The sequence below is a fragment of the Mirounga angustirostris genome, unplaced genomic scaffold (genome assembly GCF_029215605.1).
Source record: "Mirounga angustirostris isolate CCGP_5_RB_7025 unplaced genomic scaffold, mMirAng1.0.hap1 SCAF_1, whole genome shotgun sequence".
NCBI lineage: Eukaryota > Metazoa > Chordata > Mammalia > Carnivora > Phocidae > Mirounga > Mirounga angustirostris.
Window position 1 is genome coordinate 200,139,484 of NW_026991709.1, and position 13,080 is coordinate 200,152,563.

Consider the following 13,080-nt stretch of genomic DNA (forward strand, 5'->3'; position numbering starts at 1 on the left):
TAATTTGGAAGCTCTGGTTATACAAACCAGAGTCATTCCAGTTAAAAAAAATCCCTCACCCAGCTTGTCCCAGTGTTTTGGGAGCTGAGGACCCCCATGGTTGCCATAGATGCATGTCCCTTTAGATGCAGAGCCACCTCCTGTGGAGGCCTACCCAGGACAGCGCGTCCTTTCTGTCTCACCAGTGGGGGTGTGGAGGCAGTTCAGAGGCCTAGAGCTCTGGGCCAAACCTCTGCAAACATGTGCTTTGGGCCCCAGGAGCAAGAGCTGGTGAGGAAGGGTGGAGGGCTCATGTGCCCTGTCCTGCAAGGCAGGGTCCTTGTCTCAGAGCCACTGCCCAGCTGGGGGGTGAGGGGAGGAGGATGGGGGCATGACAGGGCCGCAAACCCAGCCAGGAAGGCTGGTGGGTGCTGGGTGGCCAGGGCCACTCCCTGAGGTCTCTAGCACAGCTGGGACTACGGTACCCAAAGCTGAGACAGTTGATCCCTTAGGTGAGGGCCCAAGGCAAGGACCAGCCTGATGGGTCAGGGTAGCCTGGGGTTCTCCCAGGCACCTCCTCTAGCCCCAGCTCCCCACTCTGTCTGGTGACGGCCACAATGCCATGTCCCCACCCTGGCTCCTGGCCCTGGGATTCCTGGGGCCTCCAAGGCCCTTCATACCCTGTGCAGTAACCTCAGGGCCCATTGCAGGGGGCTGGAGCCCCTAAGACACCTGGGGTTCGCCCTCCAGCCCCTCCCGCTCCCCACCGCGGGCAGGGATGGGCCTATCTCACCAAGTAGCCTCTCCAAGCCTTGCCACCAGCTTGCAAACTGCCGGTTGGTTCTCCCAGCCGGGAGTCCTGCTAATAGGAAGTGTTTCTTATATGAATGTTGGGTGTGTGTCTCCCCACGTGGTCTCTGTGAGTCACTGTTAGCCATGACCCTGGAGTGAAGAGGGCTCTCCTTCCCTCCCGAAGGAGGAGAGTGCCTGGGGCAATGACCAGGAAGAGTATGTTTGCGTCTGGGCAGAGGGGAGCTGGGCCCCGGGCCCTGCCCTGGCACTCGGGGGCACGGCGGGCAGGCTCGGAGCTTCTGCACGCGCGCGCGCAGGGACACACACGGGCTCAAGGGCGGGCAGCCAGGAGTGCCAGCCGGCCCCCTCCCTCCTGTGCGCTTGGTGGAATGAGTATGTGCTGGGATGTGCGTAACTTGTCACACGCAGCGCTTCCCCCACGGGAACACACACGGCCTCGCCAGCCACGGCACACGGTGACCCACAGCGACACACGCTGGCGGCCGGCTCCCGGGGCTCGGCCCTCCCTCGGCGACGCGCCAGCGACACACACACACCCCGCCGCCTCTGCACTCACACCCACATTCCGGGAGGAGTCACGCTCCCGCCGCGCTGCCCCGAGCGGGCCCGCGGCGCTTCTGTTCTGTTCCCTTCCAGCGCCGGGACCGCAGCGGGCGGGCCGGCATGAGCTCACGCCGCCGCCCGCCGGCCTCCCGGCCTAACTCGCTCCAGATGCTGGGGCCGGGCCCGCAGCGCGGCCCTCGGGCGCCCCCTGCAGGAGGCGGCGGGCGGCTGGGGGCCGGGGGGCTGCGGGGCGCGCCGCGCCCCCGGAAGGGGAGGACCTCAGGCCCCCGCCCGCGTTTCCCCGCGGCCCGACCCGCCGCCGGCGTTCGGTGCCCGTGGGGGTGCCCGGAGGGGGGGGCTGTCCCCCTTGTCCCCGCGTGCTTTCCGGGTCACCGGCCCACGCCCCCTCCTCTCTGGTCGGCCCCGCTTTCCTGTGCCGAGTGCCCCCCCGTCCCCCTCCCCCGGCTGCCCTCGCCCAAACCTCGGGGTGCGCTCCCCACCCTCCCGGGCTCCGCAGGGCGCCCGGACCCTCGGCCAGGTAGGTGCAGCGGCTCAAGCCTCCCGCCCGCGGCCCTGGCCAGGCCCTGCCCACTCTTGTTCCTCTCGGAACAAACACCCTAGTTTCTACTGGGGAGGTAGCAGGGGCCCGACCACCGCCTGGTTTTAATAAGGAGCTGGTATTTCCCCGAAATCACGGGCCGGTGGCTGACTTCACGGGGATGACGGCTGGCGCCGGGCCAGGGGGCGGGAGCCGGCTCCTGGGTGAGCCCCTGACGCCTGGTCTTGCGGAGAAGTCGGGCGGAGAAGGAGGGGCTCCGAACGGTTTCGAGTCCCTGCTCAGCTGCGGCTCGCTCAAAACTCTGTCCATCTTCCTGTCTGCTGACGCGTACCCTGGGCCAGTCTGACTGCCAAAACCCCTGCCCAGGGTCCCGCTTTCCCCCAGCCTCCTTGTGTCACCTGGCAAAGTGCGCAGCCCCTCACCAGGCATTTCCTCCGGTGTAGCATGGGGCTGTTGTGGGATTAGAGGGGACCAGCAACAAGTAATTTTCAGAGGGCAGGGGGAGGGCTTTCGGGAGCTGGGGGGCGGGGGGTCAGAGATCAGGCCTGAGATTCCTGGAGCAGGGTTGGGGAGGCAGGGGTAGGGCCTGGGGAATGGTCAGCCCGGGGTACATAGGGACGACTCGGGTGTCCAGGCAGAATGACAGTGCAGAGTGAAGGGTCAGCACAGGGCCCTGGGGAGGGTGTCAGGGAAGGCTTTCCAGAGGAGAGGCACCTGAGCTGAGGCGCAGGTAGTCAGAGGGAGACATGGGGCGCCAGGATCTTTAGGCCCTGAGGGGGTGGGGTGGGTGGGGGACAGAATGGAGGAGAATGGAGCTAAGGCATCTGGGTGGTGAGCGCAGCGTCTGCCCCAGGCCCTGTGCGGGGGAGGAGCCCTGGGAGCTGGTTCTGAGGGACAAAGACTGAGAGAGCCGGGGGGGGGGGGGGGGGGACCCACGGTCCAGCGGGGGTGGGGGTGGGGGGGACATACACCAGGAACCACGGAGGGAACAGGGAGACAGAGAGAGGAGATTCAGCAGGCGGGTAGGCAGGGGGTGGGGGTGGCTGGTGGCTGGAAGATTCTGTGTGTCTGCTCTGAGGCCTGCACTTTTCAGATGCTTGGGTCCCTCCTAAAATAACAGTGACTAATACTCATTGAGCCCAGCATGTGCCGGGCACTGCTCTGAGCGCTTAGAGGTATCAACACATTCTCCCTTTCCTAGGATTCTGTTCTTTCATTCATTTAGCAGATGGTTATCGGGTGCCTGCCATGTGCCAGACACGTGTCAGGTACTGGCAAGACTGACTCTGCCTACTTAAAGTTTACATATGGAAGGGAAGGACAGTAACTGTCTACGTGAGTAAAAGACAGAGTGCTGCGGAGAAAATCAGAGGTTAAGACGGAAGACTGGGTGGGGGGTACAACTTTTGAGAGGGTGTCCTGGGAGAGCCTCACCCATGAGGTGATATTTGAGTACAGACCAAATCTGACCCACCACCTCTTAGCTGAGAATGGTTCTTACAGAAGAGCATTTGCGGTCAGCTCCATGTTTGGAAAACACTTAACTTTGATGGTATCCCCCTAAAAGAATTCCATTCTTCTCCTTCGTAAACCTGTTACCCAAAAAATAAAAACAAAAAGCAGTCCTCGGTTGTTATTACAGTTTGAATTTCAGATATAAATATTTTTTTTCATCTATCGATATTTTGCGGAAGCTTGTTTTCTCTGTTTCTATGTAAGTATGTGTATGATATTCTCGGTTTTGTCTCTTGGCCCACAAGGCCTAAGATATTTAGTATCTGGCCCTTTATAGAAAAAGTTTTCCAGCCCTGGTTTAGACCCAGGAGGGGAGGAAATGAGCTGTCTGGATGTCTGGGGGCAGAGGGAGTTGCCAGTGAGGCACATCAAGGAGGCGAGTGTGGCTGGAGCTCCACTAGTGAGGAGGAGAGGGTTAAGAAAGGGTCAGAGGAGCCTGGGCCAATGGTGAAATGCTAATTCTTAGGTATTTTTAAAAAATGTGTGTCACTGGGAAGCCTGGGTGGCTCAGTCGGTTAAGCGTCCTGGGATCGAGTCCCACATTGGGCTCCTTGCTCAATGGGGAGCCTGCTTGTCCCTCTCCCTCTGCTGCTCCCCCTGCTTATGCTCTCTCTTGCTCTCACTCTGACAAATAAATAAAATTTAAAAGAGAAATCTTCTTGGGCGCCTGGGTGGCTCAGTTGGTTAAGCGACTGCCTTCGGCTCGGGTCATGATCCTGGAGTCCCGGGATCGAGTCCCACATTGGGCTCCCTGCTCAGCAGGGAGTCTGCTTCTCCCTCTGACCCTCCTCCCTCTCATGCTCTCTGTCTCTCATTCTCTCTCTCGCAAATAAGTAAAACCTTAAAAAAAAAATAAAAAAGAAATCTTTAAAAAAATGTGTGTCGCTATCATTAATGGAATATCTTGTTTTCTATTATATTTTCTAATGTGTTACTGCTGCAGGATAGCAAGTTATTGATTTTGAATATTGGTCTTTTCCCCCAGCCCTCTTAGTCTATTTTCTTATAGTTTGATTAATTTTTCAGTCCGTTCATTTGGATTTGTTTTAGAAGGCAATTCTGTCTTCTGCAAATGATGCCCTTTGTATCTTCCTACCTATATATAACTCAGTTTCTTCCTTTCTTTCCCTCCCTCCACGTCCCTTCTCCTTGCCTCCCTATGCTCTCCTCACCTCCTTCCTTTCCTTCTTCCCTTCCCTCCTCTCCCCTCTCTTCCTTACTTTTCCCTTCTAGTTTCCTTCTTCCCCTGCTGTTTCTTCCTCCCCCTACTTTCCTACCTTCCCCTCATAAAAATGAGAATTTAAAATTTCAGAAGAGCTTCCATGAGAGGTATCTCCATCATGTAGCTTTGATGGCCTCCCTGGGGTAGGGGCAGAAGGCTTTGTCCCCAGACTGGGCCTGGATGTGGATTTGGGGACCGGGAGGGTCATGCACAGACTCCAAAAGGGGAAGTCAAATGAATGCCTATAAATCAGAAGATGCTCTGTGGTAAGGAACAGAACACTGATGGCAAGTGTCTCTGAGGATAAAAAAGACAAGTGGATGGCTGTTCTTCAGGAGTCCAGAGGTCAGGTGGCTTCCGTGGGTACACCCAGGACCTGTATTTCACTCCTCTGTGCTGTGCCATGCTCAGGATCAGAAAATGTGTCTTTCAACTTTGTTCTCTGTTTCAAGATTGTTTTGGCTATTTGGGGTTCGTGAGATTCCATATGAATTTTAGAATGGGTTTTTCTATTTCTGCAAAAAAAGTCATTGAGATTTTGATAGGAATTGCACTGAATCTGCAGATTGCTTTGGATAATATTGTCATTTTAACAAGACCTCATTAAGTTCTCCTATCCATGAATATAGGATGTCTTTCTGTTTAAAGTCTTTAATTTCCTTAAGCAATATTTTTATAGTTTTCAAGGTATAGTTCTTTCACTTCCTTGCTTAAATTCATTTATCCCTAAGTATTTTATTCTTTTTGATGTTATTGTAAATGGGATTTTTTTTTTCATTTCCTTTTTGATTGTTCACTGTTAGTGTATGCACTAGATAATGCAATACATGTTTGTGTGTTGATTTTGTATACTGCAGCTTTTCTGAATTTGTTTATTATTGCTAACAGATTTTTTTGTGTGAAATCTTTATGGTTTTCTATATGTAGGATCATGTCATCTGTGAACAGAGATAATTTTACTTCTTTCTTGTTAATTGGGGGGGCATTTTTTTTCTTACCTAATTGCTGTGGCTAGGATTTTCAGTACCATGTTAAATAGTGGTGAAAGTGGGCATCCTTGTCTTATTCCTGATCTTAGGGAAAAGCTTTTAGTCTTTCACCATTGAGTAGGAGGTTCACTCTGGGTTTTTCATATATGGTCTTTATCATACTGAGGAAGTTTCTCTCTATTCCTAGTTTCCTGAATGTTTTTCTCATGGAAATGTGTTACATTTCGTGAAATGCTTTCTTGCATCAGTTGAAATATAAGACTGTCCCCTTAAGGAGAGTTTTTTATTATCCACCTCTTTTTCTATGTATTTCTTGTTTCTTTGCATGTCTTGCAATTTTGTCATTGAAAGGCAGACAACATGTAATATGTTGTAGCAAATCTGGACACTGGTTCCATGTCCCCCCACCCCACCCCACCCCAGACTCATGGTGGTGGTGTTTATTTGGTCATTTATTTGTTTAGTGACTTGGGTATGATAATTCTGTAAAGTCTACTTCCTTTTCATTTTGCAGCCTCTGATATTCCTGCTCAGATTCCCCCTCCCCTTATTTCCCTGGATCAGCATAAGCCAGTCAGTGGTAAATGGTTGTGAGTAAGCTCCTTTGGTCAGTTTTATTTTCACTATTTACCACTGGATATGTGTGTGTCTCTTGGAGATGGCTTTCACAACTTAGGGAATTTACTTTTCCCCTACATGTTCAGCCAGGGACTAGTAGCTTGGAAGTTCCTTATCCATTCACTCCTGAGAATGCAGTCTTGTGCACAAAGGTATATGTACAGTGTTTTTGACTCTCTCTCTTTCACTCGTTTTCTGTGTTAAACTTCGAGCTAGTCTTCTGTTTCACTTTTAGCTGCCAGTATTATGGAGCTATCAACCCTCTCTCTTAATTGCTCATCAAGATGATCTCCGGTTTTAAACAACTCCGTTAGGCATGAATTTCTCTACCGTCTGTTCCAAATAAATTCAGTTATTTCAGGCAGAGCTGCAGGGCACACTTCTCCTTTCAGCCTGCCTCTCCTCCTGGGCAGAATGTTTGTGCTGCTGTACCAGAGCTGAGGATGGGAATGGCAGCCTGCTTCTCCTGGAGTGAAACTGCTCTTCTCTGAGTGGGCACCAGGGAGAGGGATGCAATCCCATCGATCTTCTCACTTGCCCTTCCCAAGGTGGAACCTCTGGTCTAACAGTGAGCTGGGATGGGGCAATTGGAGCCCCAGGATTCTCAGCCTGCTGTGCCTGGGGTAGAACTTCTGCCCTATGAGCAGGAACAAAGTGAGGGAAGGGAGCTCCAGTCCTCTTGGGCATGTCTGTTGGAACAGGGCTTCTGCAGATGGACTTAACGGAATGAGAGACACCATTAGAAGCTAGTTGCTTCTTCTGAAGTGAAATCTTAGTTGGGGGAGAAGGAGATCCCATCATCATGGCCACTTGTCCAGAGTAGAGTTCCATAATATGGAGCTAAGGAGGGGGGATGGGAGGTGGTCATGGCTCAAATGCCATAGACTCTTGCTGTTCTTACCAAGTTTTGTAGATTTTCTCGTATAAATATTTCTCAATGTTTTGTATGCCTACAGGACAATTTCCAGAGACCTGAAATAGTTTTTCTTTTTTTTAAAAAATAATTTTCACCAGTTAAATAGCTTTTTCTTTAGGGAGGGAATCAACCAAGTTTCTCATGAAGACATTCTGGAAGTCCAAGATCAAAGGTTTTTTTTTTTTTAGGATTTTATTTATTTATTTGAGAGAGAATGAGAGAGAGCGAGTGCACAAGCAGGGGGGAAGGGCAGAGGGAGAGGGAGAAGCAGACTCTTCTCCCTCTCCTTACATATCTATCCCAGGACCCAGGGATCATGACCTGAGCCGAAGGCAGATGTTTAACCGACTGAGCCACCCAGATGTCCCCAAAATCAAAGTTTTAAATTTTTTTTGAGAAATTTGGCAATTTTCAAGATATTTTTCTTTTTTTCTCTTTTCTTTTCTTTTTTTAAGTAGGCTCCATGCTGGGCTCCAATGCAGGGCTTGAACTCACAGCCCTGAGATCAAGACCTGAGCTGAGATCAAGAGTCAGACACTTAACCAACTGAGCCACCCAGGTACTCCTCGAGATATTTTTCTAATTTCTGTTATGATCTGAGGATGTATTTTGTATAGTTTCAGTTCTTTAAATTTATTACCATTTGTTTAAGGGCTCATAATATGCTCTATCTTGGTGTATGTTCCATGTACACTGGGAAGAAAAAGTGTATTCTGCTGTTGCTAGGATAGAGTATCCTATAAATGTCCATTAGATCTAATTAATGGATAGTGTTTTGCAGATCTTACATATTCTTACTAGTTCTCTGTGTACTTGTTTTATCAATTATTAAGACAGACATATTGAAATTCCAAATTCTAATTTTGGCTAGATTGTCTTTTTCTTCCTGCTCTGTAAATTTTGAAGATCTGTTGTTAGGTGTATTTAGCTGCATACACATTTAGAATTTTGTTTATCATTCTGTAATTAATGTCTCTGTTTATCCCTGGTAATATCCTTTGTTCTGAGGTTGGCTTTGTCTGATGGTAATATAACTACTTCTTCTTTTAATTAGTGTTTGCACTGTATATCATACTCTATCGCTCTCCCTATAGCCTCTCTATGTTTTTATATTTAAGGTGGGTATATAGTTGAGTTGTGCTTTAAAAAAAATCCAGCCTGATAATCTGTTTTAATTCATGTCATAGAAGCATTAATTCATTTAATAGAACACTTACCTTTAATGCAAGTATTGATATTGTTGGATTAAAATCTACCATCATGCCAATTGTTTTCTATTTGTACCATCTCTTTTTCTCTATTCCTGCTTTCTTTTAAATTAATGGAGTATTTTTTATGATTCTATTTTATCTTTGCTATTGTCCAATTGATAGTTATTTAACTTTTTTTTCCCCTGGTTTCCCTGGAGTTTACAGTGTATATGTTTAACTAATTGCCCTCTTTCAAACAATAGTATCTGCTTTTTAAATAGTGCAAGGACCTTATAATGGTATCCTCTCTATTCTTCTTTCTCATCCTGTTAGTTTTCTATTGCTATCTATCCTATGGTAAAGTCATTTTGGTGATAGCTAATGTTTTTTGAATCAGAAGTTATGTCAAGCTGCTTTATACAGTTCTCGTGCTGTCAAAAGTTAAAACAAGCAAGATTTGCATTCCCACACAAATTTGCAGTGAATGTATTTTCTGAGCTTTCTGATACAATTCCAAAAGTAGTTTTTGGACCTCTGTGTAAGCACTGCAAAGGAAATTTACATATTTCAAAATCCAGTTAAGTGTAATTGAACAGCTTCCACCTAAACTTCAGTGAAATGATTAATTTGCAATGTAATGACATGACAAAGGCAAATATCAAGAGAAAAACCTTATATAGCTCAATAAATGTCTTCCAAGTGAAGAATATGCTCAAAGCTATATATTCACAGATTAATATCAGCATTGGGCAGCACTTATCTACATGAAAAGACATTTTATTTTTTTATTTTTATTTTAAAGATTTTATTTATTTATTTGACAGAGAGAGACACAGTGAGAGAGGGAACACAAGCAGGGGGAGTGAGAGCAGGAAAGCAGGCTTCCCGCAGAGCAGGGAGCCTGATGCGGGGCTCGATCCCAGGACTCTGGGATCATGACCTGAGCTGAAGGCAGACGCTTAATGACTGAGCCACATAGGCGCCCCGAAAAGACATTTTAAAATATTAAATTCATAAAATACCATTGTAGATCACCATTACAGAAAGTTTGCAATTGATTTTGATGATGGAGAACACTAATTTTGAACCAATTAAGTTATTCTCCCAAAATTCTTCTCATTAGATTTGTATTACAAAATGTTATATCCAATTACTATCACTACTATATTTTCGTGGAAATTTTTCCTTTTTTTTTATAGAAGCCTACATAATATCCTCACTTGTACCTTAAAATCCTAAAATATTTGCTATTTGACCCTTTTTAGAAAACATTTATTGACCTCTGAACTAGAGCCTTCAAATATGTTCATTGTAGCATGTATGTATGTATGTATGTACATATACTAGGTAAAGAACTTTATTAAAGATTTTATTTATTTGACAGAGAGAGACACAGCGAGAGAGGGAACACAAGCAGGGGGAGTAGGAGAGGGAGAAGCAGGCTTCCCGCTGAGCGGGGAGCCCGATGCGGGGCTCGATCCCAGGACCCTGGGATCATGACCTGAGCCGAAGGCAGGCGCTTAATGACTGAGCCATCCAGGCGCCCCGGTAAAGAACTTTATTAACCTTGTTTCAAACTTTATTCCCAGGCCTCTTCAGCTTAATTAGCTGCAGAGAATGAATTGTGTATAAGCAAAAACTGAAAAGACCTGCAATGTCCAACAGGCTTGGGCTTAAAAATATTAGAGACCTAGATTTTTATCAGGTCCATGATCAAAATTTTAAAAAGCAGTCATAATTACAAAATAGCAGCTCCCAGTAACTTCTTCAAGGTTTTTCTTCTTTAGAAGTTGACTCAATTCAGTTTGCTTCATTCTTGGAAGCTTCACCAAAAGTCTCCACAAGATCTGGAACTTCATCATCATCATCTTCCCCAGTAGCACGTGGTGCTTTTCCATCCACAGATTGTGTGGGCAGAGCTTCAGCCAGTCTCCTTAAATGAGTCACACTGTCTGCATCAAGTTGGTTTAAGATCCTGGGTAGCATTTGTGTCAGCTGCTTTGTCTCAGCATGTCATGAACTGGTGAAAATATTTGCTGCCAGGGATGTCTATGCTTTAGGGTTGTTAAAATAGATCACTGTTCCTTGGTTTGCAACATATCCACTTCTTCAATACCAGAGATATTGTTTACCCCTAACTTCTTTAAGGAGAACTGAAGTTTTTTATCATCTGCTGGAGCTGTTCTATGAACCACTTTCTTTTGGTGAGCAGTTCCTTTCCCACCAATGCACACTTGTGCTTGCAGCTTGGTGAGTTTCTCCTGGTTCATGATAGTTTCTTTCATCTTGTTGGAGTGGAAATGGGGGGCAGGATAGGCACTCAGGGCATTTCGGACATACCAGCTGAGATTGAGATTAGGTGTACACATGCGGGTGGGGGGGCGGGCAAGATGGCAGCTAAAGCATGTTCATCCTAGTATTTAAAATTCCCTGTGTAATAGTTCTAAACCCCATGTCCTATCTGAATCTGGTTCTGTTGATTGGTTTGTCTCTTGACAGTGTGTTGTTAATTTCCTTTTCATTGTGTATCTCATCATTTTTGTTTGAAAGCTAGTCATTCTGTATAGGTGAATAGAGACTTCCGTAAACAATATGTTCGTGAGGCGCCTGGGTGGTTCAGTCAGTGAGGCGTCCAATTCTTGATTTCAGCTCAGGTCATGATCTTAGGGTCTTGGGATTGAGCCTTGCGTCGGGCTCCACGCTCAGTGCAGAGTCTGCTTAGGATTCTCTCTTTGCCTCCCCCCCCCCCCCCGCCTCCTCCGCCAGCTTGTACTCTCTCTCTCTCTCAAATAAATAAATAAAATCTTTAAAACAAACAATATGTTCAGAAATGGGCAAGTCTTCCCTTTAGTAGAGAGTATTGAGATAATCATGCCAAATTTTTTTGTTGTGTGGTTACCCTCCTTATGTACCAGGCTTTGAATTCTTCCATTATTTTTTTGCTTTGAGTGGTGGCTGACTTGTTGGATTTCTTTCTGTGTCTGTTCTACACTCAGCTGTCAGTCTTCTCTGTGCTTATGTGTCAAAGAGGATGCCTTTCCATGCTTTTACTCCTCCCCCCAGCAGTACACTGCTGTTACTTGTTCCTGGACACTTGCTAGCCTGGTAGTGGAGGGAGGAGGTGGGGGCATTCTTTGTTTTTCTGGCTCAGCCTCACTGTTAGGCGGGTCCTATATTCTTGGCTCTCAGAGATGAGGTCTTCTCAGTGATCTTGATTCTCCCCCAGCATAGGAAATCTCCAAAGATCTGGCTCCTCCTTTAGGGGTAGACGTTATTTTATGTTCTCTTTACCCAGCTATAGTAGGCTTTAACTTGTGCCCTGAAAATGACAGGTTTGTGCCCTTCACCCAGTCACATAAGGTGACAGTGGTGGTGGTGGCAGTGGCTGCTGCTGGCCTGGGTCTTCTATTGGCTGCCTGGTGGGATGGGGGACAGAGTTGAAGGATTCAGGTCACACATCATGCCTTTCCCACAGCAGCTCCGGCTCCCCTCCCTAATGCTTGTACTGTAAGCAAGGCTTTCTCTGGTCTCTTGCCCTGCTGCAAATCTTTCTCATGAACACCTGATGGGAGTTTGTAGGGAAGGCCCTATGAGTGGGTGCAAGCTCACCTTGTGTCTGCAGGCTCCTAGAAGTTCTAAAGTCTTACACTAGCCCATGCTTCGCATTTGACAGTTCATTAAAAGATAACACAAAAGGCTGCCACCATAGATGTTATTGTGGAAATGAAGAATACAAAGATTGTGAAAAGGGCTGGTTATTTCTTACTGCACTGATGATTTTAAAGAAAGAAAATGGCAATCTGGAGATTTAACTTCTTGGATTAAAGCCTTCTCTGATTTCCCTAAAATAAATTCATATACTGTAGAACTGCAGGGTTTGATGCATTTGAAATGAAAATAAGATGTAGTATCCGATCTTTTGGGTTGCTGAGTTTCAACATAAATTGAAGTAACAGCTTTATCAGAACTTTTAAAGAAAAGTTAAGGAATTGGCCGGGAAAGAGACCCTGAAAATTCAAAGGGGGGTACATTTGGATAGATTTAGGACACCCTCATCCTCAGCCAGATTGAACCTATCTTGCCAATAGAAATAGTGCCTCCTCCCATTTGATAAAGCTGGTCTGCTTTACCTTAGAGACACTGTGCTGACTTCATCTGAGGACATTAAAAGTGCATGCCAATTCTTTACCTGTATCACCCCTGCCAGGTCTTCACTGCCTCTAGACCTAGTAACTGGAGTAAGATCCCATCATGCTCTTGGATAGGTACAAAGTATAACCAGGAGGAGAAGCCTTCCTTACAAAAAGAACTGCAAGAGTTTTCTCGTCTACATTGGAACAAGCCAGAGGTGTAAGATAGGATTGGATTCTAAGGACTCTTGCTTGACTGGGGAGGCCTGAACCCACATTTATCAGGAGTACACTTACCAGAAATTCTGAATTCAGTTTCCTGGTTCAGACAGGTGGGCACGATTCTACATGCTGCAGCCTCTTCATGCTGGTTGTTTTAAGCCTGAACTCAATGGTGGACCTCACTAAAGGAAGTTGATATGCCGGAAATTCCTTGGTTTAATATAGAGAACGGAATGCAAAGAGAGAGTGGAGAATATTGGAAGGGATTCATGATGTATGATCTACTCCCTCCCTTCTCCAACCTCCAAGAAGGCCTGAGAGAATAACCCCTTCACCAGGATGTTGAGACATAAATTGCGAGGGGGAGCATCCCCATTCCTGAAA

General features: G+C 46.9%; 1 protein-coding gene across 1 annotated transcript in view; it reads left to right on the forward strand.

Moving 5' to 3' along the window:
• The first annotated feature begins 7,613 nt into the window (after positions 1–7,613).
• LOC123863026 (putative serine protease 45) overlaps positions 7,614–13,080 on the forward strand; it is a 49,651-nt gene continuing 44,184 nt past the window's right edge. Inside the window, exon 1 of the mRNA XM_064596957.1 lies at positions 7,614–7,713. The gene's annotated coding sequence lies outside the window, so the exon portion shown is untranslated. The remainder of the gene's footprint in view (positions 7,714–13,080) is intronic.